The sequence below is a fragment of the Oryctolagus cuniculus genome, chromosome X, assembly GCF_051225735.1.
Source record: "Oryctolagus cuniculus isolate XC-2025 breed Fujian yellow rabbit chromosome X, ASM5122573v1, whole genome shotgun sequence".
In the NCBI taxonomy this organism is placed as follows: domain Eukaryota; kingdom Metazoa; phylum Chordata; class Mammalia; order Lagomorpha; family Leporidae; genus Oryctolagus; species Oryctolagus cuniculus.
Window position 1 is genome coordinate 78,687,197 of NC_142888.1, and position 26,810 is coordinate 78,714,006.

Here is a 26,810-nt window from a genome sequence, read left to right on the forward strand (position 1 = left end):
AAAATATCTGATGTTCTTTGTAAAACCATGTTGATCATTATTCATCATTTTGGGCCCCCTTTGGACACTTTCAAATTGACAGTAAAATTATTTTCCCTAATATCATCCCAGGTACTGAAGTTAAACTAACAAGTCTACAATTTTCCAAGATCATTCATTTGGTAAAAGTGGGCATTGAGCTCTATTTCAGACTTCCTTCTGTTACTTCTCTTTTTCTGAGAAACTCTGAAAATAGCAGCAAGAAGCTTTGCAATAACATGCACCATTGCCTTTTAGAATCCTTAGTCACCAATCATTAGGACCTGCTGATGTAAATGCCATCCAGTTTTCAAGTTATCTACAACTATTTCCATCCCCAGCTTACTTTGTCTCATTGCTTTTACTTCATAGGCAGTTATCTAACTACCTCAGACATAGGAGGAAGAAAAGGTGAATAAATCTGAATGCATTTCTCAGCAATTGATCAGAATTTAATTTTTTGTAACACATTGTCATTTCAGATTTCTTCATGTATTTTTAAATTCTTCATTCTTATGAGACGTTCTTTCTTATTAACTGTTAAGATTCCTGCTCAGGACCTAAAGAGCTAGAAGTGGGTATTCTCTTTCTCTCGCTCTATTTAAAGATTCATTTTTTTTTAATCAGGAAGGGAGGGAAGTAGGGAGGGAGAGAGTAAGAGAGAGAGAAGGAGAGAAAGAGAGATATATATCTTCAAATCTGCAGGTTCACTCTAAATGCTTACAACAGCCAGGGCTAAGCCAGGAAGGAGCTCCATGTCTCCCACATGGGTATCAGGGGTCCAATCATCTGGACCATCATCTGCTGCTTTTCAGGTGCATTAGCAGGAAGCTGGATCAGAAGTGCAGAATAGCTGGGATACAAACCAATCAGTCCATTATGGGATATAGGTGTCCCAAGTGGCAGCTTAGCCCACTGTGCCACAAAGCCCATCCTGGGTATTCTCTTAAGTTGGTAGCCTCCAAGTAGAGCATTAGCTCTGTCCTCGTTCCCATGGAATGGAGAAAGATTGGGATAAAAGAATATTGCTTACAATAAAAGTAAAGCAAAATATTGCAATCTTATGCAGCAAATTACTTTAGCTATAAGAATAAGAAATGCTTTCTCAACAGTTAGGGGGAATATCTTGATGTTTTATTAACAATAGGTAGGCTTTTCCAGTGTTCTTTGAATCTAGTTATGTTGTTGAGTGATCAATGTTTATTACATTTTTTTCCAATTTTTAAAATGTTTCTCTTATGCTCATATAGGACATAAAAACATTTTCATTTCATAATCAGATCAGACTATCTATAAAACTGCAAGGCATCTAAACAACACTTATTATCCTCAGCACCAGAAAAGAAATTTTCAATTGTATTTCCAACCAGGCAATATTTGGATAAGATAATTAAATGTTGTAAAATTAGTGATGAAATTGACACTGGGGTATAAAACGTATATTAATAATTTCTTTTTTTTCCCAGAGTTAATAATAAAAGGTTTTATTTGTGATTATGGCACATTAATTTGTCTTGGTAAAATTATTAAAATCCATTCTTTACATTCCAACCAGAGGATACAAACCATTTGAGAGGAATGCTTGGGGAGCCAATTCACAGTTCCATATGTTGGAGTGTTTCACCCACAATGTTTTATTTCACTCTCTTGTTTGTGATGTGTGTTGCTCATAATTTGATCTCTTTTTAATTGTACAAGTTTTTGTAATCTGGGTTTCCTTTTAAGTATTTTAAGATAGCATTTGGCCTATTCTGACTAAGTGACTTTATTTGGCAGAAACAGAGTACTTGATGATAGTTAACATGAGCTGTACTGGAGTGATATCTACCAAGTAATCAAATGTGGCACAGATCCATGGATTCATCTGTTCTTGAGAACCACAACAACAACAACAAAAACACAGTCTGGTTCTTTGCATTTAAGACACCCAAGCTTGGAATTGTGTAACCTCACCAACTTTTAGAAATACTAACCACACACACACACACACACACACACAGAATAATCATTTACAGATTTCATTCTTTAAAAATTAATTATAAAAAATGTCGTACAAGATTACTTTAGGTATTCGAGGTCTCCTGTATCTCCATGTGAATTTCAGCATCATTTTTTCCAGATCTGAGAAGAATGTCTTTGGTATTTTGATTGGTATTGCACTGAATCTATAAATTGCTTTTGGGAGAATGGACATTTTGATGATATTGATTCTTCCAATCCATGAGCATGGAAGATTTTTCCATTTTTTGTATCCTCTTCTATTTCTTTCTGTAAGATGTTGTAATTCTCATCGTAGAGATCTTTAATGTCCTTGATTAAGTTTATTCCAAGGTATTTGATTGTTTTTGTAGCTATTGTGAATGGGATTGATCTTAGCAGTTCTTTCTCAGCCGTGGCTTTGCCTGCGTATACAAAGGCTGTTGATTTTTGTGCATTGATTTTATATCCTGCTACTTTGCCAAACTCTTCTATGAGTTCCAATAGTCTCTTACTAGAGTTCTTTGGATCCCCTAAATAATCATATCATTTGCAAAAAGGGATAGTTTGACTTCTTCCTTTCCAATTTGTATCCCTTTAATTTCTTTTTCTTGCCTAATAGCTCTGGCTAAAACTTCCAGAACTATATTGAATAGCAGTGGTGAGAGTGGACAACCCTATTGTGGGGAGCAATCCGGACTAGACTAAGTTGCTCGAATTAGGACTTATTCTATGCATCTGCTCTCCCACAATATGGCGCTGGGAGAGAAGTAAACAGCTTCCGCACAGCTGCCTCCAGTTCAACCAATTAACTGTAGGACTTGCTCCTGATTGGAGAGCAGCGTACTCAGCCGAGTTGGGATTGGCGGAGGAGGACTATAAAGGAGGAGAGAGACGGCATGCACCGGAAACATCTATGGGGAACATCTAAAGGGAACCCGTGCAGCCCCCGAGAAAGCCGGCCGGCGGTGTGCCGCTCCCCTGCGGAAGTGGGGAATGCGGCCAGGGGGAACTGCCCTTCCACGGAGGTGGAAGGGATAGTAGCCAACCCGGGAAGAACCAGCAGCAAACCCGGGGAGGGCCGAGCAGACGAAAGAACAGCGCAGGGTCCTGTGTTGCTCCTCCACGAAGAGGGGGAGCGACATAATGGTGCCGTGACTCGGATATGAAGCCTAGGCAGGGTTTAGTGTCGTTCCCCCATGAAGACGGGGAGCGACACCCTATGTGGTACCAGATCTCAGTGGAAATGCTTTAAATTTTTCCCCATTCAATAGGATGCTGGCTGTGGGTTTTTCATAAATTGCTTTGATTGTATTGAGGAATGTTCCTTCCATACCCAGTTTGCTTAGAGTTTTCATCATGAAAGGGTGTTGTATTTTATCGAATGCTTTCTCTGTGTCTATTGAGATAATCATATGGTTTTTCTTCTGCAGTCTGTTAATGTGGTGTATCACATTGATTGTTTTGTGAGCATTAAACCATCCCTGCATACCAGGGATAAATCCCACTTGGTCTGGATGGATGATCTTTCTGATGTGTTGTTGCATTCTATTGGCCAGTATTTTATTGAGGATTTTTGCATCTATGTTCATCAAGGATATTGGTCTGTAATTCTCTTCAATGCTGCATCTTTCTCCGGCTTCAGAGAAAGAATTTGGGAGGATTCCATCTTTTGATTGTTCTCACTAGTTTGAGAAGAATTGGAGTTAGCTCTTCTTTAAATGTCTGGTAGAGTGGAGTATTGACAAATACCACTTGTTCGCCTTGATAGGTGACAACTAACTGAACACCAAAAAGGAAACCTGTTAAAGTGAAATGAACACTATGAGAAACAGTGACTTGATCAGCCCTCACCCTGACTGTTGATAAGCAGCTTAATATGTTATCCCTGTTAGTATTTTTTGTTTGTTTGTTCTACTTAACACTTTTGGTTGAATACTGTAATCAATACACAATTCTTCTTAAGTGCTGAAACTTAACTGAAAAGTGATCTCTGTTAAATATAAGAGTGGGAATAAGAGAGGGAAGAGATGTGCAATTCGGGACATGCTCAAGCTGACTTACCTTAAACAGTAGAGTTAGAAACATACCAGGGGATAAGAATTCAATCCCATCGAGGTGGCATGTACCAATGCCATCTCACTAGTCCAAGTGATCAATTTCTGTTCACAATTGATCATAATGATAGGACTAAGAACCAAAGGGATCACATAAACAAGAATAGTGTCTGCAAATACTAGCTGATAGAATCAAAAAGGGAGAGAACGATCCAACATGGGAAGTGAGATACACAGCAGACCCATAGAATGGCAAATGTCCTAACAGCACTCTGGCCTCATAATCAGCCCTTAAGGCATGCGGATCCGGCTGAAATGCCCATGAGAGAATTTCAGGCATGGAAAGCCAAGACACTCTGGGGGAAAAAAAACCTAAATGAAAGATCTCAATGAATGAGATCCCAGTGGAAAGAATGGGTCATCAAAGAAGGAGGTACCTTTCTCTGAAGGGAGGAGAGAACTTCCACTTTGACCATGGCCTTGTCTAAAAATGATCAGAGTCAGTGAACTCAGGGGGCTTCCATAGCCTTGGCAACTCATGACAAGAGCCTAGGGTGATTACTGATGCCATAAACAAGAGTGTCAATTTGTGAAGTCAACAACAGGAGTCACTGTGCACTTACTCCTCATGTAGGATCTTTGTCCTTAGTGTGCTGTACATTGAGATTTAATGCTATAACTAGTACTCAAACAGTATTTTTCACTTTATGTTTCTGTGTGGGAGCAAACTGTTGAAGTCTTTACTTAATGTATGCTAAACTGATCTTCTGTATATAAAGAGAATTGAGAATGAATCTTGATGTGAATGGAAGGGGAGAGGGAGTGGATAAGGGGAGGGTTGTGGGTTGGAGGGACGTTATGGGGGGAAGCCATTGTAATCCATATTCTGTACTTTGGAAATTTGTATTCATTAAATAAAAGTTAAAAAATAAAAAAATAAAAAAAAATGTCTGGTAGAATTCAGTAGTGAATCCATATGGTCCTGGGCTTTTCTTTGTTGGAAGGGCCTTTATTACTGTTTCAATTTCTGACTCAGTTATGGGTCTGTTCAGGTTTTCTATGTCTTCCTGGTTCAATTTAGGTAGGTTGCTTGTGTCCAGGAATCTATCCATTTCTGATAGATTTCCCTGTTTGCTGGCATACAGGTCCTTGTAGTAATTTCTGATGATTCTTTTTATTTCTGTGGTGTCTGTTGTTACATTTCCTTTTTCATCTCTGATTTTATTGACTTGAGTCTTTTCTTTTTTTTTTAGTTAGTTGGGCCAATGGGGTGTCAATTTTGTTTATCTTTTCAAAAAACCAGCCCCTCGTTTGGCTGATTTTTTGTAATGTTTTTTTTTTGGGGGGGGGGGAATTCAATCCTGTTGATTTCTTCCCTGATTTTAATTATTTCTCTTCTCCTACGAAATTTGGTCTGCTTTGCTCCAGTTTTTCCAGATCCTTGAGATGCATTGAAAGCTCATTTACTTGGTGCCTTTCCAATTTCTTGATGTAGGCACCTACTGCTATAAACTTTCCTCTTAACACTGGTTTTGCTGTATACCATAAGTTTTGGTATGTTGTGCTGTTGTTCTCATTTACTTGCAGAACAACAAAGCCTGAGGCATCACAATACCAGATTTCAGGGCATACAACAGGTCAGTTGTTATCAAAACACCATGGTACTGGTACAGAAACAGATGGATAGACCAATGGAACAGCATAGAAACACCAGAAATCAATCCAAACATCTACAGCCAACTTATATTTGATCAAGGATCCAAAACCAATCCCTGGAGTAAGGACAGTCTATCCAATAAATGGTGCTGGGAAAATTAGATTTCCACGCGCAGAAGCATGAAGCAAGACCCCTACCTTTCAGAGATGTCCTAAACATCACTCTGGCCTCAGAATCAGCCCTTAAGGCATTTGGATCTGGCTGAAGAGCCCATGAGAGTATTTCAGGCATGGAAAGCCAAGACACTCTGGCAAAAAAAAAAAAAAAAAAAAACCTAAAATGAAATATCTCTGTGAGTGAGTAGAAAGAACGGGCCGTCAAAGAAGGAGGTACCTTTCTCTGAAGGTAGGAAAGAACTTCCACTTTGACTATGGCTTTGTTGAAATAAGATCAATGTCGGCGAGCTCAGGGGGCTTCCATGGCCTTGGCAAGTCATGACTAGAGCCTGGGGAGATTGCTGATGTCATAAACAAGAATGTCAATTTGTTAAGTCAACAAAAGGAGTCACTGTGCACTTACTGCTCATGTAGGATCTCTGTCCTTAATGTGTTGTTCAATGTGAATTAATGCTATGACTAGTGCTCAAACAGTATTTTGCACTTTGTGCTCTGTGTGGGGGCAAACTGTTGAAATCTTTACTTAATATATACTAAATTGATCTTCTGTATATAAAGAGAATTGAAAAATGAATCTTGATGTGAATGGAGTGGGAGAGGGAGCAGACATGGGAGGGTTGCGGGTGGGAAGGAAGTTATGGGGGGAGGGAATCCATTGTAATCCATAAACTGTACTTTGGAAATTTATATCTACTAAATAAAAGTTAAAAAAATAAAGTTACATAAATAACAACTGCTCATCGAGGAAAAAATGAGTAGAATATAAATAAGCCAGGTCATACAAATGACCAAGAACTCAGGGATAGCTACTGCTAATATGTTGCTATTTCAGGCCTTTCCCCAAGCATGTAACATGCCTTTCTTTCCTGGCATTTTTTTCTTGTTACAACTCATGGGCCGGCGCCGTGGCTCACTAGGCTAATCCTCCACCTTGCGGCGCCGGCACAGCGGGTTCTAGTCCCGGTCGGGGCGCCGGATTCTGTCCCGGTTGCCCCTCTTCCAGGCCAGCTCTCTGCTGTGGCCAGGGAGTGCAGTGGAGGATGGCCCAAGTGCTTGGGCCTTGCACCCCATGGGAGATCAGGATAAATACCTGGCTCCTGCCATTGGATCAACGCGATGCGCCGGCCACAGCAGCCATTGGAGGGTGAACCAACGGCAAAAGGAAGACCTTTCTCCTTTCTCTCTGTCTCTCTCTCTCACTGTCCACTCTGCCTGTCAAAAAAAAAAAAAAAAAAAGAAACAACTCATTCAAAGCTGCTTTGAACATACATATAAAAATTAATTATAAAAAATGTCACAGACCTACATTTGGTTTAAAACATACGATCACAAGTAACATGAAAACTCTTCATATGGCCTAGCTTTACTTCAATTACTAAGAAAATATTGATATTTATCACCAAGGATTTGAGTTCCATCATCAAAACTCCTGTACATATAATGGAATGGTACTTTCCCAGCTTTTTCCCATGATTAATATATATTTCCTCCAGTTTTCATTGGAGACTTCTCTAATACCATCCCCCTCCCTATCTTCTATCTAGATCACCTACAGCAAACAAGTGAAAATGACATTTCTTTGTTGCTTTTTAAAATTCACTTGCTATGTGTAAGCAGTATGTTTGGTGAACTTTCAATAAAGTTTAAATTGGCAAATATTCTTTCTGGAGCTTACTTGCAGATGTTTTCTGGAGAATAATAGACTGTTTCAGTATTTGCTCTTATTAGCATATTACTAGAACACAATGTCAAGTATAAAAGTACAGCCTGCCTTATGGAAGAAAACAAAACATCTTGATTTATAACACTTGAAATTGTTACATCCTGACCTGGCTTTTGTGAAGTGGCTACATGCAATGCCTACCTCCCAGGAGTGTTGTAAAGATTTGTATTAAAATTGTGTTGGTTCTCTCAGTGTTGTTGATAAAAATCCAACCATGCAAAGAAAACTATGTTGATTCTGTAGCTAAACCCATTGTCCTTAGTATTCTAAGCCGTAAATTCTGAAACATCTGAGTAGCACTCATGTAGTAGTTAGTAATTAATAATTTTTAGTCAAAGGATTTAGTAAATTCCACATCATAGCGTGGTACATAACTCCACAGGATTAATTAAGATTTATCTTTATTGATGCAATAGACTTGTACATAAAAAGGTAAGTTAAAGGGAAAAAATTGCATGAAGATTTATTAAAATTTCTAAGCATTACATATATCTGAATTAAATAGTTGCATAGTAAATAGTGCCAGGATAATACAGTTTATTAAGGATGTCATACCAAAATATGTTTGGGATAGTTCACAGCAAACAAAGTCCTGTCTTAATATTCTGGCCTCTAAATTATTAAGCTGCAAAGGTATCTGGAAGTTCAGGTTGACACATGAAGCAAATCTTTCCATAGAGTTGTCAATGGAAAGGAACAATTGATGTAGCAATTCTGAGATGTGCAGCTGGGCTTCTAATGTGATGGGTCATGGTCTACATTTTAGACTTTAATTGTGTAATCAAAGCCCATTATACTTGTTTCTAGTCATTTTTTGTCATGGGGTATGGCATGACTGATCCACAGGTGAAAGCATTTCTTACTTATCTTTATATTCATAACACAATCTTCCCTTTCTTCTACCATTTGAAATAAATTCACTTTTATTAATGATCTTATACTGAGTAGGAACTATTAAAATAGATGAATGATGTTTCAATTGATTTTATTTTTAATATAGCCAGCTTTAGACTTCAATCATATTTTAATATTTCATTCCATAGTTCGAATATGTCATGACATCTATGATACTCATATTTTAATTAAAATCAATACACTTCCTCTATTACTCATGATTTCCTGATGAAGAGCACTCAACCACCCACCCACTCAACTATTAGCCAAGAATAAATTTAAAAATTCACTTCATTGAAATTATGAACTGCCTGAAAATGTAAATCATAGAAAGAATAATGTCATCTAGGAAGTCAAACTAGGGGGATTTTTATTAGACTTCTGTTAAATTATATAGGATAATAGTCCCAACAATACTTTCGGAAATAGTGAAGCAGTAAAATTCAAAATAGTTCATGGTCAGTCAGAAGCACAATGTAATTGCAAATCTGTCAGAAGTAACAGTCTGCCATCCTGGAAAACTGAAATGGTATGTTTGCTTTCTTTTCACATAAACACGCACACACACACACACACACACACACTAGTTTTGTGAGTGCATTAAAGAGCTGTAATTAAGCTGATCTGCAAACGAGGATAATAACAAATTCACTTGTAAGTGCCTCGCAAAAATGATATTAAGAAGTAGCTTAATATTCAGGTAAGTTTCCTGTGGTTCAAATATGTTTTTAGTACTTTTCCCCAATAAATTCTTCTTAGGAAGAGCATTCCATCAAATGCCAATAATTACATAAATTAATTTGAATTAATTTAAGAGGAGCCGAACACTCTAGTCTCTATCTCGGTAATTCAGTACACGTTGATATTGATAGGCTTCTACACATGTCCCAATAAAGACACCCATTTTCTTTTGAGTAGTGCAACGTTCCTTAAAGCCATTTCATCATGACACATGGTTTTCTATCATCCCTAATTACAGGCAACAAAGTATAGTCCTACTAATTCACTTTGGGAAATGCTTATGTGAAGGAAATGGTAAAGTTGATGTTACAGTTGAAAAAGACTTCTGAAATCATCCAGGGTTGGGGAATGTCTGACCTGTGGGCTGTATAAGGTCCATAAAATTATTCAGTCTGGCCCTTCCAAGGTAACTGCAGGCAGGAATTAAATTCAATCAATCTATAGTAGGCTAGTATTTAAGTTGATAATTTTGTGTCACCCGCAAATGATGTTAGAAATATACAAATGGGCCTTAGCAGAAAAAAGTTCCCCACCTTTGACATTTTACAGAAAAGGAGATTGAGTCCCATAACAGGTATCTTCCCTGTCTCTGATTTGGCTCTTCCTCTCCACGCATAATCAATCATTCTTGTGTGTACATGCACATGTGTGTGCATGCAAGTGCACACACACACACACACACACACACTAGTACATCTTCTTGGCACATAGTGGCTGCTTCAAAATTGTCAAAATAATGAACAGGTAAATAAAACTAAAGTAAGAACTGAAGGCTCATGTTTCTCAACCTATTGAATTTTTCAAAGGACTTAAACCTTATTTTCTCTTAAGAAGCCTATCATTAAGAATAAGTGTCAAAGGGATCACATAAATAAGACCAAGTGTCTGCTACTAACAATAGATAGAATCAAAAAGTAGAGAATGTCCCAATATGGGGAGCAGGCCACGTAGTAGACTCATAGAATAACAAATGCCCTAAACAGCATTTCAGCCTCATAATCAGCCCTTAAGGCATTCAGATCTGGCTAGAAAGCCCATGAGAGCATTTCAGGCATTGAAAGCCAAGAAACTGTGGCAAAAAAATGACCTACATATGAAGGACCTCTTTGAGTGAGATCCCAGTGGAAAGAAAGGGCCATCAAAGGAGGTACTCTTCTCTAAAGGGAGGAGAGAACTTCCACTTTGCATATGGCCCTGTCTGAAAAATGATTGAATTTGTGGACTCAAGAGGCTTCCACAGTCTTGGCAGCTCATGACAAGAGCCTCGGGTGATCACTGACGTCATAAATAAGAGTGTCAACTGTTAAATCAATAACAGGAGTCATGGTGCACTTACTCCCCATGAAGGACCTCTGTCCTTAATGAGTTGTATTATGAAAATTAACAGTAAAACATGACTTCAAACAGTACTTTATACTTTGTGTCTCTGTGTGGGTGCAAACTGTTGAAATATTTTCATAGTATAGAGTTGGTATTCTGTATACAAAGATAATTAAAAATGAATCTTAATGAAGAATGGGATGGGAGAGGGAGTAGGAGGTAGGACGGGAGTGGGGGTGGGAGGGCGGGTATGGGAGGGAGAAGAACCACTATATTCCTAAAGCTGTACCTATGAAATTTGTATTCATTAAGTAAGAGCTTTCTAAAAAAAAACTTAAAAATTGTATTTAAAGTCTCTTCCAATGATTACAACATGATTTTTTTAAAAGGAAACTTATCACCCATTTTTAATGTTATATTTCAAATACATATCTGGTCTAATAATATATTTCCCAGGTAAGTTGTAATTGGTAGTTCCAGCAAAGCTAAGTGTTTCCATATTAGTCATCACATAAAAATAATTTTGCATATATTCAACAAATATGGTCATGAGGTCACCAAAAACCAACGAACAAAATCCTTAAACATGGATAATACTGTACTATATATATTCAACATCAATTATGTAATCATTCAAATAAAATTATGGGAGAATGGAACTAACTGGATTTTTTTAAAAAGTTTTTTTTTGACAGGCAGAGTGGACAGTGAGAGACAGAGACAGAGAGAAAGGTCTTCCTTTTTTCCGTTCGTTCACCCCCCAATGCTGCTGCGGCCGGAGCGCTGCGGCCGGTGCATCACAGTGATCCGAAGCCAGGAGCCAGGGGCTTCTCCTGGTCTCCCATGCGGGTGCAGGGCCCAAGGACTTGTGCCATCCTCCACTGCCTTCCCGGGCCACAGCAGAGAGCTGGACTGGAAGAGGAGCAACTAGGACAGAATCCGGCGCCCTGACGGGGACTAGAACCCAGAGTGCTGGCACCACAGGCGGAGGATTAGCCTATTGACCTGTGGCGCCGGCCGCTAACTGGATTTTTAAAAACTTTTTCTTTATATTATCAATTTTTAGACAGCATAAATTTGATATTGTTTCAAACCAAGGAAATTTAACAATCTTTAAGTGAATGGAACTGATCTTTCTAGAGAAGGCTTACGTAATATATTCATTTGAGCAGTTTTTCTGATGACAGTATTGTCTTTTGTTAATTATGCACTTTAATATGAAAATATTCCCTTTATGAAATTACCTCTGAGTTTTTCAACCAAAATTAAGTGGAATGATTTGAAGAGTAATCAGAGATATTATTACCCAAAACCCTACATCACAGTTCTTCATATTATTGTCAGCATTAGACACTGTTTACAGATTTTAACTGCACATTAAGAGGACGAAAACATTAAAGGCAATATGTTAGGTAGCCATCACATGATACAGAATTTGTTTGATCAATTCAATCACTCATCCTAATGTTAGTAGACAACAGACCTCTAAGGAACGGATGCTCAATAGGAAAATAGCAGAGTAAAGAATTGTGGAGCCTAAGACGTGGAATTGGGTTATAAGATTGCTGTTGTAATAGGCTAGTTACCCTTAGGCAAAATAAGTGTAATAGGGTATACAGATATATACTAAAAATAGAAGTGATCTCCAAAGTATTGAATGAAATAGCTTCATTAAAAACAAATACCTAAAAGAAACCCCACCTGCTTTTCCATAAAAGTAATAATAATCTCTAATATCGTTTGTACCATTCAAAAGTAACACATTGCAAGTATCCTCTTCTCCTGTAGTACTAATAGAACTTATAACTCCAGGTAGGGGCTGTCTTACCTGGAATCAGGTAGCTGCACTATTGGCCTCCCCAAGCCTTTTCTAGCAATAGGTTTTGTTAATATATTTTGCTCCAGAGACACAGAGTAAGGAGAGTGCATCTGGAAATGCCAGCAAAAAAGACTCACAACATGCTTCTGTATTATTTTAATGCAGGATCACATTCCTCCATATAACACTACTGAGGCTGCCCATGATTGCCTTCACAAAAGAAACACGGCAGAAAGGGTCTGCCCTTCTGAGATTCCCCTCGCATTCAAAGACTCAACCTTGGAAATCAACCGGAGTCAGAAAATTATTTTATAACTGAGGGAAGTTATGAAGCATTAAAAAAGTCAATTTTTATATAGCTTCTGATTATGAAAACATTATAATGTAGAATTTTCAAAAGTAAACCACTCACTATAGGTATTTAAAAATTAATAAAAACTAAATGGATAATAAACAGGCAAGCTCAATCAATATTAGGTCTAATAATCACAAAACTGTATGACTGACCATTTGGTATCTGAAGGATTAACAACCATTCTATTTCATCCTGATTTGCAGTACATCATATTACATACATGATCTGGACTGAAGCTCTGCAATCTTATACATTACTGAGCATTAATGTATCACTTTCATTTTACCCTGTTTAAGCTAGACCAGTCAACTATTGTCTATTTTAGAATATATCCTATCTTTGTACCTGTATGGTTTTTTCATATTTTGTTCTCACCTATCTTGTTTCTAAATGGAAGGTATTCTCTCTAATACAATTTCCTTTTTATGCAGCCTTGATTGGTCTTTACATACTCAATAGGCATATAATTAAATGATTATGAACATTTTATTTGGTATTTTTAAGCTTTACTTTTACATTTCTTTTTTTCTCTATCCTTAGGAAAATAGTAGCAACTAACTCGTCTGCATTACTGAACTACCCCAGATCACAATCTCACCCAGGACTTGAAAGTGAGTTCAAAACCAGTGAGATTTTTATCTGCTGCCTAGAATAGCCAACTCGGTATTAAAGGTAAAGCAATTTACCTTCAAAAGGGCTGTGGGTGGGGAGATACCATAACATATATTTAGCTTAATAATTTATAATTTGATATCTATGCATAACTTGTTCTCTACATTAGCAAGTAGAGAGCAGTTTTCTAGTACTTTTTCACGAATATTTGCTTATTTCATCTGTAGAAAGGGGGAGGCATTTAGGTCATGATCCTACCTTTGGTATGTTTTAGGACCTCTATGCCTGAACAGAACTTCTCTCTGCCTCTATTTGTGGAACCAGGTTGACAGTACTTTCCTCTTTCACCCTGTGTCCTTAGAAAGATAAATAGGTGCTTTTCTTTGCAAACAGAATGTTATGGACTGCTGGCTTGAACGTAAAAAGATGAGCAATATAATAGCATCCATTAGTGGGGCTGGCATTTTGGCATAGTGGGTTAAGCTGCTGCGTATGATGCCAGCATCCCATATGGGCACCAGTTTGAGTCCTGGCTCCTCCACTTCCAATCCAGCTGCCTGCTAATGTGCCTGGGATAGCAGCAGAAGATGTCCCAAGTGTGTGGGCTCCAGGCTCCAGCCTGGCCCAGACCCTGCCATTGTGGTTGTTTGGGGGAGTGAAGCAGCAGAAGGAAGACCTCTCAATTAAAAAAAAAAAAAGAAGGGGGGCTGGCACCATGGCACACTAGGTTAATCCTCCGCCTGTGGCGCCAGCATCCCATATGGGCACCGGGTTCTAGTCCCGGTTGCTTCTCTTCCAGTACAGCGCTCTGCTGTGGCCCGGGAAGGCAGTGGAGGATGGTCCAAGTACTTGGGCCCCTGCACCCACATGGAGACCAGGAGGAAGCACCTGGCTCCTGGCTTCAGATCGGTGTAGATCCAGCTGTTGCGGCCATTTGGGGAGTGAACCATCGGATGGAAGACCTTTCTCTCTGTCTCTCTCTGTCTGTCTGTAAATCTACCTGTCAAATAAATAAATAAAAAAAGACCTCTCTGTCTCCTCCCACCTCCATCTTTTAAAAATCTTTTAAAAATAGGATTAATTTCTTTAGAAGAGCAAGGCTTGCTGGAAAAGTACATTTTCAAGGTGATTTCTCATGGAAATACCAATGCAATTTTAACAGTTTAAACTTTTAATGGAAAATCTTTCTAAAATTTTTTGTGCTTTTGCATACCTAGAAATCTATGTACCTCCCTGTCTTCCCAAATAAGTGATATCGAAATGACTTTCCTTCACCCAATTTAATAATTATAATTGTATAATTAATAGTTATACACATCCGGTATTCTACAGTGTCATAGAGTTTGAAGACATTTTTTTGGTTTCTTTTCCCACTTTCAGAACATCACTGTTCTTCAGGAGAGTTTGTCTTCATGTCCCCACACTCCTCAGGTTTTTTATATTTTTCTCCTTTGTGATGGGGAACCAAACAAATTAAGAATTTTGTGTTGGTTGTAAGTTGACAAAATATTGAAGGAAGGTTATAAATTGTAATAAGCTTTAGAATTGAAGACCTGGCCGTGTCCATTATTTGAGCTTCAAAGTATTTTTTGGTTATATGGGGGGGGGCTATGTCCTAGCTGGTGAAGTTTATTCAGAGACAAACCTCCAAGAATTCTCCCTTAATAATATACAATGCTATCAATACATGTTTATAATATTCTAACTTCTATGATTCATTTTTCTTGTACTACACATTTATTATCCTCCTACAATTATGTGGGTGTTGCCTAGAGATGAGACTCTCCTGATCCTTAAAATCAAGCAAGAAACTATGTGGGAATCAAACTAACTAGAATACAGTGCTGCAAATGACAAAATCATGTATCATGTAAAATGAAAGTGCAGTGCTGTGATATCCAGATGATGTTACAGAAATCATGTTAGAGCTAGAGATTGAGAGCTAGGTACAGTTTGTCAACGTGAACAAAAATTAGGAGGAAAGGTATTTTTAATCGGGGAATTTAACAAACACAGCAAAAGTGAAGTTTCTTTCTTTTATTTATTTTTTATTAAGTAAATATAAAATTTCCAAAGTACAGTTAATGGATTACCATGGCTCCCCCGACACACAATTTCCCTCCCACTCACACCCCTCCCATCTCCTGCTCCCTCTCCCATTCCATTCACATCAAGATTCATTTTCAATTATCTTTATATACAGAAGATCAATTTAGTATATATTAAGTAAAGATTTCATCAGTTTGCACCTACACAAAAACACAAAGTGTAAAATACTGTTTGACTACTAGTTATAGCATTACTTCACATTGGACAACACACTAAGGACAGATCCCACATGAGAAGTAAGTACACAGTGATTCCTGTTGTTGACTTAACAATTTGACACTCTTGTTTATGGCGTCAGTAATCTCCCTGGGCTCTAGTTATGAGTTACCAAGGCTATGGAAGCCTTTTGAGTTCACCAACTTTGATCTTATTCCGACAGGGTCATAGTCAAAGTGGAAGTTCTCTCCTCCCTTCAGAGAAAGGTACCTCCTTCTTTGATGGAGCCCCGTTCTTTCCACTGGGATCTCAATCACAGAGATCTTCCATTTAGGTCTTCTTTTTTTTTTTTCCAGGGTGTCTTGGTTTTCCATGCCTAAAATACTCTCATGGGCTCTTCAGCCATATCCGAATGACTTAAGGGCTGATTCTGAGGCCAGAGTGCTATTTAGGACATCTGCCATTCTATGAATCTGCTGTGTATCCTGCTTCCCATGATGGATCGTTCTGTCCCTTTTTGATTCTATCAGTTAGTATTAGCAGACACTAGTCTTGTTTGTGTGATCCCTTTGACTCTTAGACCTATCAGTGTGATCAATTGTGAACTGAAATTGATCACTTGGACTAGTGAGATGGCATTGGTACATGCCACCTTGATGGGATTATATTGGGATCCCCTGGCATGATTCTAACTCCTCTTCATGGAGGAACGACACAGGACCCTGCGCTGTTCTTTTGTCTGCTCGGCCCTCCCCGGGTTTGCGGCTGGTTCTTCCCGGGTTGGCTACCGACCCTTCCACCTCCGTGGAAGGGCGGTTCCCCCTGCCACTTTCCCCACTTCCGCGGGAGAGCGGCACACCGCCGGCCGGCTCTCTCGGGGGCTGCTCAGGTGTTCCTTCAGAGATGTTCCTGGTGCATGTTATCTCTCTCCTCCTTTATAGTCCTCTTCCACCAATCCCAACTCTGCTACCCACACGCCGAGTACGCTGCTCTCCTCCAATTAGGAGCAGGATCAGCTCCTGCAGGTCATCACTCAAGTTGGCGAGAGGCAGCTGCGTAGAAGTTGTTACTCCCTTCTCAGCGCCATATTGTGGGAGAGCAGATGCATAGAATAAGTCTTAATTCCAGTAACAGTCTAGTCCGAGTTGCTCCCCACATAACTCCACCATTTGGGGCAAGTCCGATTGAGCATGTCCCAAATTGTACATCTCCTCCCTCTCTTATTCTCACTGTTATATTTAACAGGGATCAAAAGTGAAGTTTCAATGTCAGCTGTTGAAGTAGCAACTGATCTACAGTCAGTATTTGAGTTTTCTGTTTTCTCCACATAAAAAGGACTGTCAGAAAAAGATTGACAATATTTTATAAGTTCGTTTGGAGATTCTATTAGGAGGACACAGATCATACATAGGAGAAGATACTGGCTGTCTCATATAATACAATCTTGTTTATTGACTGAAAAAAACACATTTGTGATGGGAAAGAATAATTATCCAGGTTTGTAAAGAGAAAAAATGGACTCTGGAAATCTCTTGGGTAACATATCAGTTCAGGCAAACAATGTAGTCATATTTACCAAAGACAGTTTAGTTTAATAGTTAGAAGATGATCTCTTTCCACTAAAACAAGGATCTTAAAAATTTTAGATTAGAGACAAATGGAAACAATAAAATTGACATCTTTTGAATTTTTTAACATACTGATTCCAACAATTGTTTTTATAGTTGTTTTTTGTTTATTTCAAGTTCTCCTACTATATAAGGGTTAGAAGTATACTGGAGCCAAATGTCTTTAAATGAGGTATATAATTTTATTTTTTCTTGATAACTGGTGCTAAAATATTTGGCTATAAAACTTTTTATGTATATAGTGCTACATGTTAACCCAGATAAATGCTGTTGCAGATTTATAAATATATTTATAATTATATGACTATATTATACATATTATATATATAATAGTTGAATTTCAAATGAATTTATTATATAAAACAATAACTCACATAAACTTCTAATCCATCATCCAGAGTAAGAATGAAAGCACTGGAGCCAGTGCTGCAGCATAGCAGGCTAAGCCTCTGCCTGCAGTGCCAGCATCCCATATGAGTGCCAGTTTGTGTCCTGGCTGCTCCTCTTCCAATCCAGCTCCCTGCTTATGGAAAGTGTTCTGGCTATGGGATATTGTGATGATTGCACAGCAATGTGAATGTAATTATACTGAACTGTATGCTCAAAAATTGTTAAAACAGTAAATTTTATACAATTTAAAAAATTTGACACATACTCAATAATGTCTCTTTGATTGTAATACATAGACCAAAGTACTGTAAGATGCTGGTAATAAGGTAAACTGATGAGGGAGAGAAGTGGTTTATGTGAACTCTCTATATTTTCTACTTACTTTTTCTGTGAACATAAAACTGCTCTAGGCCGGCGCCATGGCTCACTGGGCTAATCCTCCACATGTGGCGCTGGCACCCCAGGGTTCTAGTCCTGGTTGGGGCGCCAGTTCTGTCCCGGTTGCTCCTCTTTCAGTCCAGCTCTCTGCTGTGGCCCGGGACAGGAGTAGAGGATGGCCCAAGTCCTTGGGCCCTGCACCTGCATGGGAGAACAGGAGGAGGCATCTGGCTCCTGGCTTCGGATCGGCTCAGCGCGCTGGCAGTAGCGGCCATTTGGGGGGTGAACTAACGAAAGGGAGACCTTTTTTCTGTCTCTCTCTCACTGTCTAACTCTGCCTGTCAAAAGAAAAAAAAAACTGCTCTAAAAATGGTTTGTTGTTCTTTTCTCTTTAACTATTTTTTTAAAGATTTATTTATTTTACTTGAAAGTCAGAGTTACACAGAGAGAGGAGAGGCAGAGAGAGAGAGAAAGAGAGAGAGAGAGAAAGAGAGGTCCTCCATCCACTGGTTCACTCCCCAATTGGCCGCAACCCCTGGAACTATGCCAAACCGAAGCCAGGAGCCAGGTGCCTCTTCCAGTTCTCCCACGTGGGTGCAGGGGCCCAAGGACTTCGGCCATCTTCCACTGCTTTCCCAGGTCACAGCAGAGAGCTGGATCGGAAGTGGAGCAGCCAGGACTAGAACTGGTGCCCATAAGATACTCCGGCACTGCAGGTGGTGGCTTTACCTGCTATGCCACAGCGCCGGCCCCAGTCTATTGTTATTTTTCAAAGTGTCTGTAAATATGAAGCTTCCTACTGTCTCAACAAGCATCACTTTTCCCTCCATCAGAACTCCACAGTCTCACTAGTACATGGTGAGCTTGTCTCTGGCCCCAGGCCAGTCTCTTGGCAGCCAGTAGTGCTAAATGAACCAGACACTCTGGATCAAGGGCAAAAAGGCTGATGTCGTAGGGTTTCTTTGATTATTTTTCCTCCCCTATTTCTTTCTCCTGTTACATTTTTCTGTACAGTTATGGTTGAATTTGTTGCTGCCTGCCCCAGGCACCTAAGTTGTTTGTTATGGCTCTGATATTTTATTTTATTTTGACAGGAAGAGTGGACAGTGAGAGAGACAGAGAGAAAGGTCTTCCTTTACCATTGGTTCACCATCCAATGGCTGCTGCAGCTGGTGCGCTGAGGCCTGCGCACTGCGCTGATCCGAAGCCAGGAGCCAGGTGCTTCTCCTGGTCTCTCATGCGGGTGCAGGGCCCAAGCACTTGGGCCATCCTCCACTGCCTTCCCAGGCCACAGCAGAGAGCTGGACTGGAAGAGGGGCAACCGGGACAGAATCCGGCACACCGACTGGGACTAGAACCCAGTGTGCAGGCTCCGCAGGTGGAGGATTAGACTATTGAGTTGCGGCGCCAACCTGCTCTGATATTTTATTAGGACCCAACCAACTATGATACTAAAAGATGATGTTGTACTTGATTAAAGATTTAACTTGATTAGTCTTGTGCAGTATAACACCTTGCTGGCTTACATAGACAGCGGTACATTCATTTCTTTTAAGTATGGCTTTCCATTTCAGCAAACATTTATTGAGAATCTTCTTTGTCTCCCAATTTGTCCAGTTCTGGGTATACACTGGAATAAAGTATTTTCTATCTCAACACATACTATAGTCTGGTGATGGAGAGATGCATTAAACAAATAAGAATCAAAAATATAAACACATTCCAGGAAGCAAAGAACTAGGTACAATTAGAGAGAATCATTGTGTGACTTACTTTAGATTAGATAGTCAGGAAAAGCCTCATTGTGGGAATGGACTTTTGTGCTGAAACCCGAAAGATAGAACAAGTGTCAGTAATTAATAGGTGGGGAAGAGTTAAAAAATGATCCTTTCCAATCTGATTTTAGAAACTGGATGTTAAAAGTCACCATGTGTGTCTGGAGATGTCATGTTCTCTCTGCGTTTGTGGGTCACTCTGTAGAATCATGTATTATCAGTGATTACCAGTTCACATTCAGGAGACCTCTGGCTTATTGCTTGCTTTCTCACCATCCTTTTAAAAAACAGTATTATGAGCAGTCTTAATGGAATGATTTTTATAGTATTTATGGTTCCAGAGATTTCTTTAGTTTCTCCCTTGCTCATTCAAACTCTGGACCTCAGAATCAAGTGTTTTAGTAATGTGTGACATTCTAAAGTACCTAATTTTCCAAAAGTATATATACATGTATGTATAAGGTTCTTCAAAGAGTTCATGAAAAATACTTATGAAAAATTATGCATGATTTCAAAATTGTTTTCACTAAAATAATCTTTTATAAATTTTTCAAATATATATTCAATTGTAAAATTCAATTTTTCCACTTTTTGAAGTATTCTTGTGTGTACACACACACACGGGCATGAATGCTAAAAAATTCTTCAGTGTATTTGAAAAGTTATCGTGATTTTAAAAACTTGAGCATGATTTTATTCAAAGCTGAGGATCCACAGATAGCTATTGTTGATATCTGTTGCTGTCTTTGGGTGGGGTTGAGCTATATACAATGTAAGACAGATGGAAGTGTCTCGGTGGAACTGTGACTATTTTCAGGAAATATGATTCTCCCACAATGTATCCCTTATTCATATAATGTTATTGAAGGCTAATGGTATAAACAGAGAAGTAGTATGTGTGAAAATTAACAGATTTATCCATCTGCCTATTGGATTCACGTTTGAGAAAGTTTCTGCACATCACTTATCTAATAGGAAATAATTTTATCTTTACTTAATTAATCAAGCTTCTACTTCTTCTGTTCATAAAAATTCTTCAAATCAGGCCAAGCTAAAAGGTCTTGAAATCCCCCCCAAAAAAATACATGTGTTAAGTATTTTGTATACAGCTCAAAAAAAATCTTCCTTTTGCTCATTATGCTGGCTAGTCATTATATATATATGTATATATATACATTTTAAACATGTTTATTAAATAACTACAACCTGTTTGTCTTATGTATGATTATAAACAGGATAACAAAATTAGTCCTTTACATTTTATAAATTTTGTTAAAAATTCCATTTGCATTAACTTTTTATTTGTTATATTTGAGAGAGAGTGCTCCCATCAGCTGATTCACTCCCTAAATTTCCACAATGGGCAGGGCTGGGCCAGATCCAAGCCAGGAGTTGAAAACTCAATTCAGGTCTCTTATGTGAATGACAGGGACCCAATTACTTGATCCATCACCAGTGTCTCCCTGTGTATTAGCAGGAAGCCTGAGTCACGAGTCAGAGCCACATATAAAATCTATGCAGTCTGATATAGTATGTGGACATCCTAACCATCATCTTATCTACCAGTCCAAATGACTGTCATTTAAAATATTTTAAAAATAAAATTATTTTTTCAGCATAATAAAAACAGAATTCAAGTACTCAGAATAAATATTGTGGGTTTTTTTCCTCTTTGCTTAGATTATTTCCAACTCTGTTTCTTAGCATATATATATATGAACAAGGTAATATCATTTCCATATTTAATCTCAGACTTCTTCCCAACTCCTTTTACTACTTGTGATTTTACATTCCCAAAATTTTGAAAATGCATTCCTGATTTGAGCACTATGGACCCTAGAGGAATTCTGTTTGAGGGTCTAGACTGTAAGAAGTATGAATATAGAAGTGGCTAAACTAGAAACCAGCAAAACGGCCTCAAATACTTATGTTTCTAAAGAGGAGGAACATCATTCAAACCATAAGAAAATAATAATTATTAGTTGGGACTCAATTCCTAATATATCTGGATAATATCTTAGTGTCATATTTGTATATACATAGTATCCAATTACTGGAAACAATCCAAAGTAATCATCAACAAGAGAATGGATTAATAAATCACGGCAATATTTTAATAATATTACTCAGAAATAGAATTGAATGAATTACTGACATATCAACAAACAAGGTTCTATCTAACAGCTGTAGTTTTCTTTAAACATTTTTGGTTAAGATAACTCATATAACAAAATTCACCTTTTTAAATTGTATATTTAGTGACTTTTAGTATACATCATAAGATTGTGACACCACCATCACTATATAATTCTCTAGTTCCAGAATATTATCATCACCCTCAAAAGAAACCAAACCCAAATTCAATCATTTCCCAATTCTCCAAACCCTCATATAAAGGCAATATCAAGTTATTCTTTCTCTTATATATTTACTTCTTCTAGAAATTTTATATAGATGGAGTCATACAATAAATGGATTTTGCATCTGGTGTCTTTCACTAAGCATATTTCCAAGGGTCATCCTTTTTGTAGTCTCTATCAGTACTTCACTCCCTTTCATTGCTGAATAACATTCAATAGAATGGATATAATTTTAGAAAGTTTAGGAAGATATCTGTGTATATATGATCAGTTGATTTTAAACACTTGTTGTAAATCACACTTAGGGTAAACCCTATGGAAATAGCAACATTTTTTTTCAATGATGATGAAAACTGGTTAGCCACGTTGGACAAAAAGATTGATAAATAGCCAATTCTTACACTGTATGACAAATTAAAAAAACTAATCCTTGATGACTGTTTCTATAAATAAACTAAATTTTTTAATTTAGTCATTTGGGAAGCAAAAACCAAGTGAGAACTCCCACCTGCTGGTTCCCTTCTCAGATGCCTTTAACAGTAGAGAGTGGGTTAGAGCTACACTTGGCAGCCAGGAACTCAGTGTAGGTTTTCTCATGTGAGTGGCAGAAACCCCATTACTTGAGCCATCACTGTTGCCTCCTAGACTCTGCATTTGCAGGAGTCTGGAGTCAGAACCTGGAGGAAGGAACTGAACCTAGGTAGTTGATTTGGAATGCAAATGTCTTAGCCACCAGACTAAACACTTGCCCCTATAAGTTTTTATTGGAACATGTTATGGCCATTTGTTTAAAAATTGTCTCTGATTTCACACTATTACGGATTGGGTAATCAGAGAAGCAACTGTATCACCAGTAACCTTTAAATATTTACCATCTGGTCCTTTATAGAACAGAATTTTGACAATCATGTGTTAAACTACATACAAAAATATAATACAATATGGATCTTGGACCTAAATATAAGTGCTAAGACTATAAGTCTATTATAAATAAGCATAAAAGGAAATATTTGTTATTTGAGTTATGCACGGCTTCTTTAATAAGACATCAGAAGCATGAACCAGAAAAACGATATTAAAAATTGAAATTCATCAAAATTAAAAATGTTTGTCTCTTTCAAACACAATATTAAGAAAATGAGCCAAGCCACATCCCAGGAGAAAAATGAATACACATATTATATATATATGATAAATAGCTTGTACTTATAGTATATAAATTGATACCTAGAACTCAAAAGTGAAATGAGACAAAATGCCAAAAAAAGACAGAAATTTTGAATAGACACTTCAATAACAATGATAGAAAAATAACAAACACATGAAATGATGCTCAGAATTGTAAATTTGAAAAACATCACAAATTAACATCACAATGAGAAATGAATACACACCATCTAGAATAATCATTATTAAAAAGACAATACCATATGTGGGTGATCATGGGGAACAACTGAAAATCTCATTAACTGTGGGTTGGGAATGTAAAATGGTATAGCTACTTTAAGAATTGGTAGTTTTTTTTTTATTTTTATAAAAGTAAACATACATTTTATGGTCCAAGATTAAACGCCTAGGTGCATACCCAAGTAAATGGAAAATAATGTAGACTCAAGATTTATATGTGACTTATCATAGCAGCTGTATGTACAAGCATCTCTATATCTATCAATAAATTAATGGATAAATGAATCATGGTACACATATAATGGAATACCTTTGGGTAAATGGAGAAACAAATTGTAATGTACCCATACAACAATGCTACTCAGCAACAAGAAGGAAACAAACAGAGGTACATGTATTCACAAGCATGCATCTCAAAATCTTTTTGTTAAGTAAAAGAATCTAGGTACATAACACTGTATAGTCTATGGCTTAATTCATTGGAGAAATTTTTTAAAAGGCAAATCTAATGCATAGTGACAAAAAGAAGATGAAATTGCTGTAGGCCAGAAGTCTGAGAAGGAACTTGACAGAAAATAGCACAGGGAAACTTTTACCCTAGATGGAAATTTTCTACATTTTAATCGTGATGATGGTTATACAACTATAAGCATCTGTTACAATTTATCAAAATGTTCATCTTAAGTTGGTAAATTTTATTTTATGTAATTTATATTTCCACAGAGTTGGTTTAAGCCATCAAATGTTAAAGAGTTATTTCTGTGTATAAGTATGTGTGTACATAATTTTAACAGCAACATTGGATTATGTTGTATGTGTTGTAATTAATTGAAGCTACAGGAATGAATATTTAAAGTGATTACATTTTGTTTACTGAAAACTACTGTATCTACTACTGACACATGTATCTTTGCAGCGGTCCTTTTCATAGAATTATATATTTAAGTAAATTTCTAGCTGTAGAATTGTTCAACAGATGGACATATATAATTTTTATGCACATTGCTTAACCCTCCAATAGTTAAGGTCATACCGTTTTTTACTTCCGTCATAAGTGCATGAGATCAGCTACTTCCCATTCTCCTTCCGAATACAGTGGTTAAAAGACAATAATTCATTGGGGTTTAATTTGTATGTATCTGATTACTAATGAAATCAGGCAAGTTTACCTTTTTTTGGGTCATTTGTATTTTTTTTTTCATTTTTCTGAATTGGCTATTGATACTTCCCAGGGAATATATATCTCTCTTGGATTTATAATAGGATGATAGGCATTTAAAACTAAAATATGTAACAGCCTTGTCATGTTTCCTGTTGGTCATTTGCATTTGAATACTGCCTATTTTCTTTTTTGGACATAGAGCATAGGTATAATGTCAATCTTTTTCTTAATATTTTCTGCCCCTACTTAGAAACACCATTGCTCCTTTTAATATATAAATATTTGCCACTATTTTCCAATTGTTTGCAATTTTTATCTTTAACTTTTATTTTTATTCTATCTGGAATTTATTTGGATATCTGATATTATGAAGGGATTTACTATTTAGTAAAATAATTAATTGGCTTTTCCAGCACTGCATACTAAATGATCCTTTCTTTCCCCATTGATTTTTAAAACTTTATTTATTTATTTGAAAACCAAATGACAGAGGGGAAGAAATAGATGAGAGAGCATCCTCTGGTGCTCTCCTCAAATGCCCACACCAGCTGAATGAATGAGGACTCAATCAGGGCCTCCCACGTGGGTGGCAGGGACTCAACTGACTGAGTTCATCCGCTGCCTTCTGTGGCGAATCTTAGCAGGAAGCAGAGCTGCAACTTGAACCCAAACACTACAATATGGGATATGGGCATCCCAAAAGGCATCTTAACCACAGTACCAAACACCTGTCTCTATTACATTATTTTTCTTCTGTGATATACTAATATGATAATTGTATTGAGTCAGGCTGCCTAATATTTTACCATTCATGTTCTTTTCTAAAAAGTCTTGAAGAGGCAGCTCATGACAAGAGCCTAGGGTGATTACTGAGGCCATAAACAAGAGTGTCAATTTGTTAAGTCAACAACAGGAGTCACTGTGCACTTACTCCTCATGTAGGATCTCTGTCCTTAATGTGTTGTCCAATGTGAATTAATGCTATAACTAGTACTCAAACAGTATTTTACACTTTATGTTTCTGTGTGGGAGCAAACTGTTGAAATCTTTACTTAATGTATGCTAAACTGATCTTCTGTATATAAAGAGAAACGAAAATGAATCTTGATGTGAATGGAAGGGGAGAGGGAGTGGGAAAGGGGAGGGTTGCGGGTGGGAGGGACGTTATAGGGGGGAAGCCATTGTAATCCATAAGCTGTACTTTGGAAATTTATATTCATTAAATAAAAGTTAAAAAAAAGCCTTGAAGAGGATATTTTAATCTATTAAATTAGTCATAAATGTTAAAGACTACAAGGGATAAATTTTGTCTTGAAAACATATTGTGGCCGGCACTGTGGCTCACTAGGCTAATCCTCCCCCTGCGGCGCCAGCACTCTGGGTTCTAGTCCTGGTTGGGGTGCCAGTTCTGTCCCGGTTGCTCCTCTTCTACTCCAGCTCTTTGATGTGGGCCCTGCACCTGCATGGGAGACCAGGAGGAAGCACCTGGCTCCTGGCTTTGGATCAGCACAGTGCGCTGGCCATAGCAGCCATTTGGGGGGTGAACCAACAGAAGGAAGATCTTTCTCTCTGTCTCTCTCACTGTCTAACTCTGCCTGTAAAAAAAAAAAAGAAAAAACATTGTGAGAGCAGATATGGAAATATGATTGCCATTATATTTCACGGAAAGGCATAATCCAAATTTTTGTTGGGTGAGGTTGATCTAGAAAAGGCAAGAGGAAATCTTGAACACATTGTCACTTCTTTACTCTCCTTGTCTTCATTTCAATACCTCTAAAAAAAGTACTCTATTATTTTTACTCATGCTGTATCAGTGCTCTTAGGGGTTCAAATGCATATTTTTTTATCTGCCAATACCCTCAAATGAGTATGCTAAGTAAGCTGTTTCTTGTCACTTAGAGCATAAACATTTCTCTTCTCCTCTAGGCTATTAGTATTACTATCCAGCTGGTTCCAGGACCTACTGGAACCTCTTAGGGTTTCCTAGGTTACATGTCTATTTATCTTGTTCAATAGCTGTTTGTACTTCTTTTTCCTACTCTTGGAAAACAAAAGAATCCAAAAACCAACAGAAGCTACTGTACAAAAGGTACATC

General features: G+C 37.7%; 1 pseudogene; it reads left to right on the forward strand.

Moving 5' to 3' along the window:
* Window positions 1–9,173: 9,173 nt before the first annotated feature.
* LOC100346491 (ADP/ATP translocase 2 pseudogene) overlaps window positions 9,174–26,810 on the forward strand; it is a 150,568-nt pseudogene continuing 132,931 nt past the window's right edge.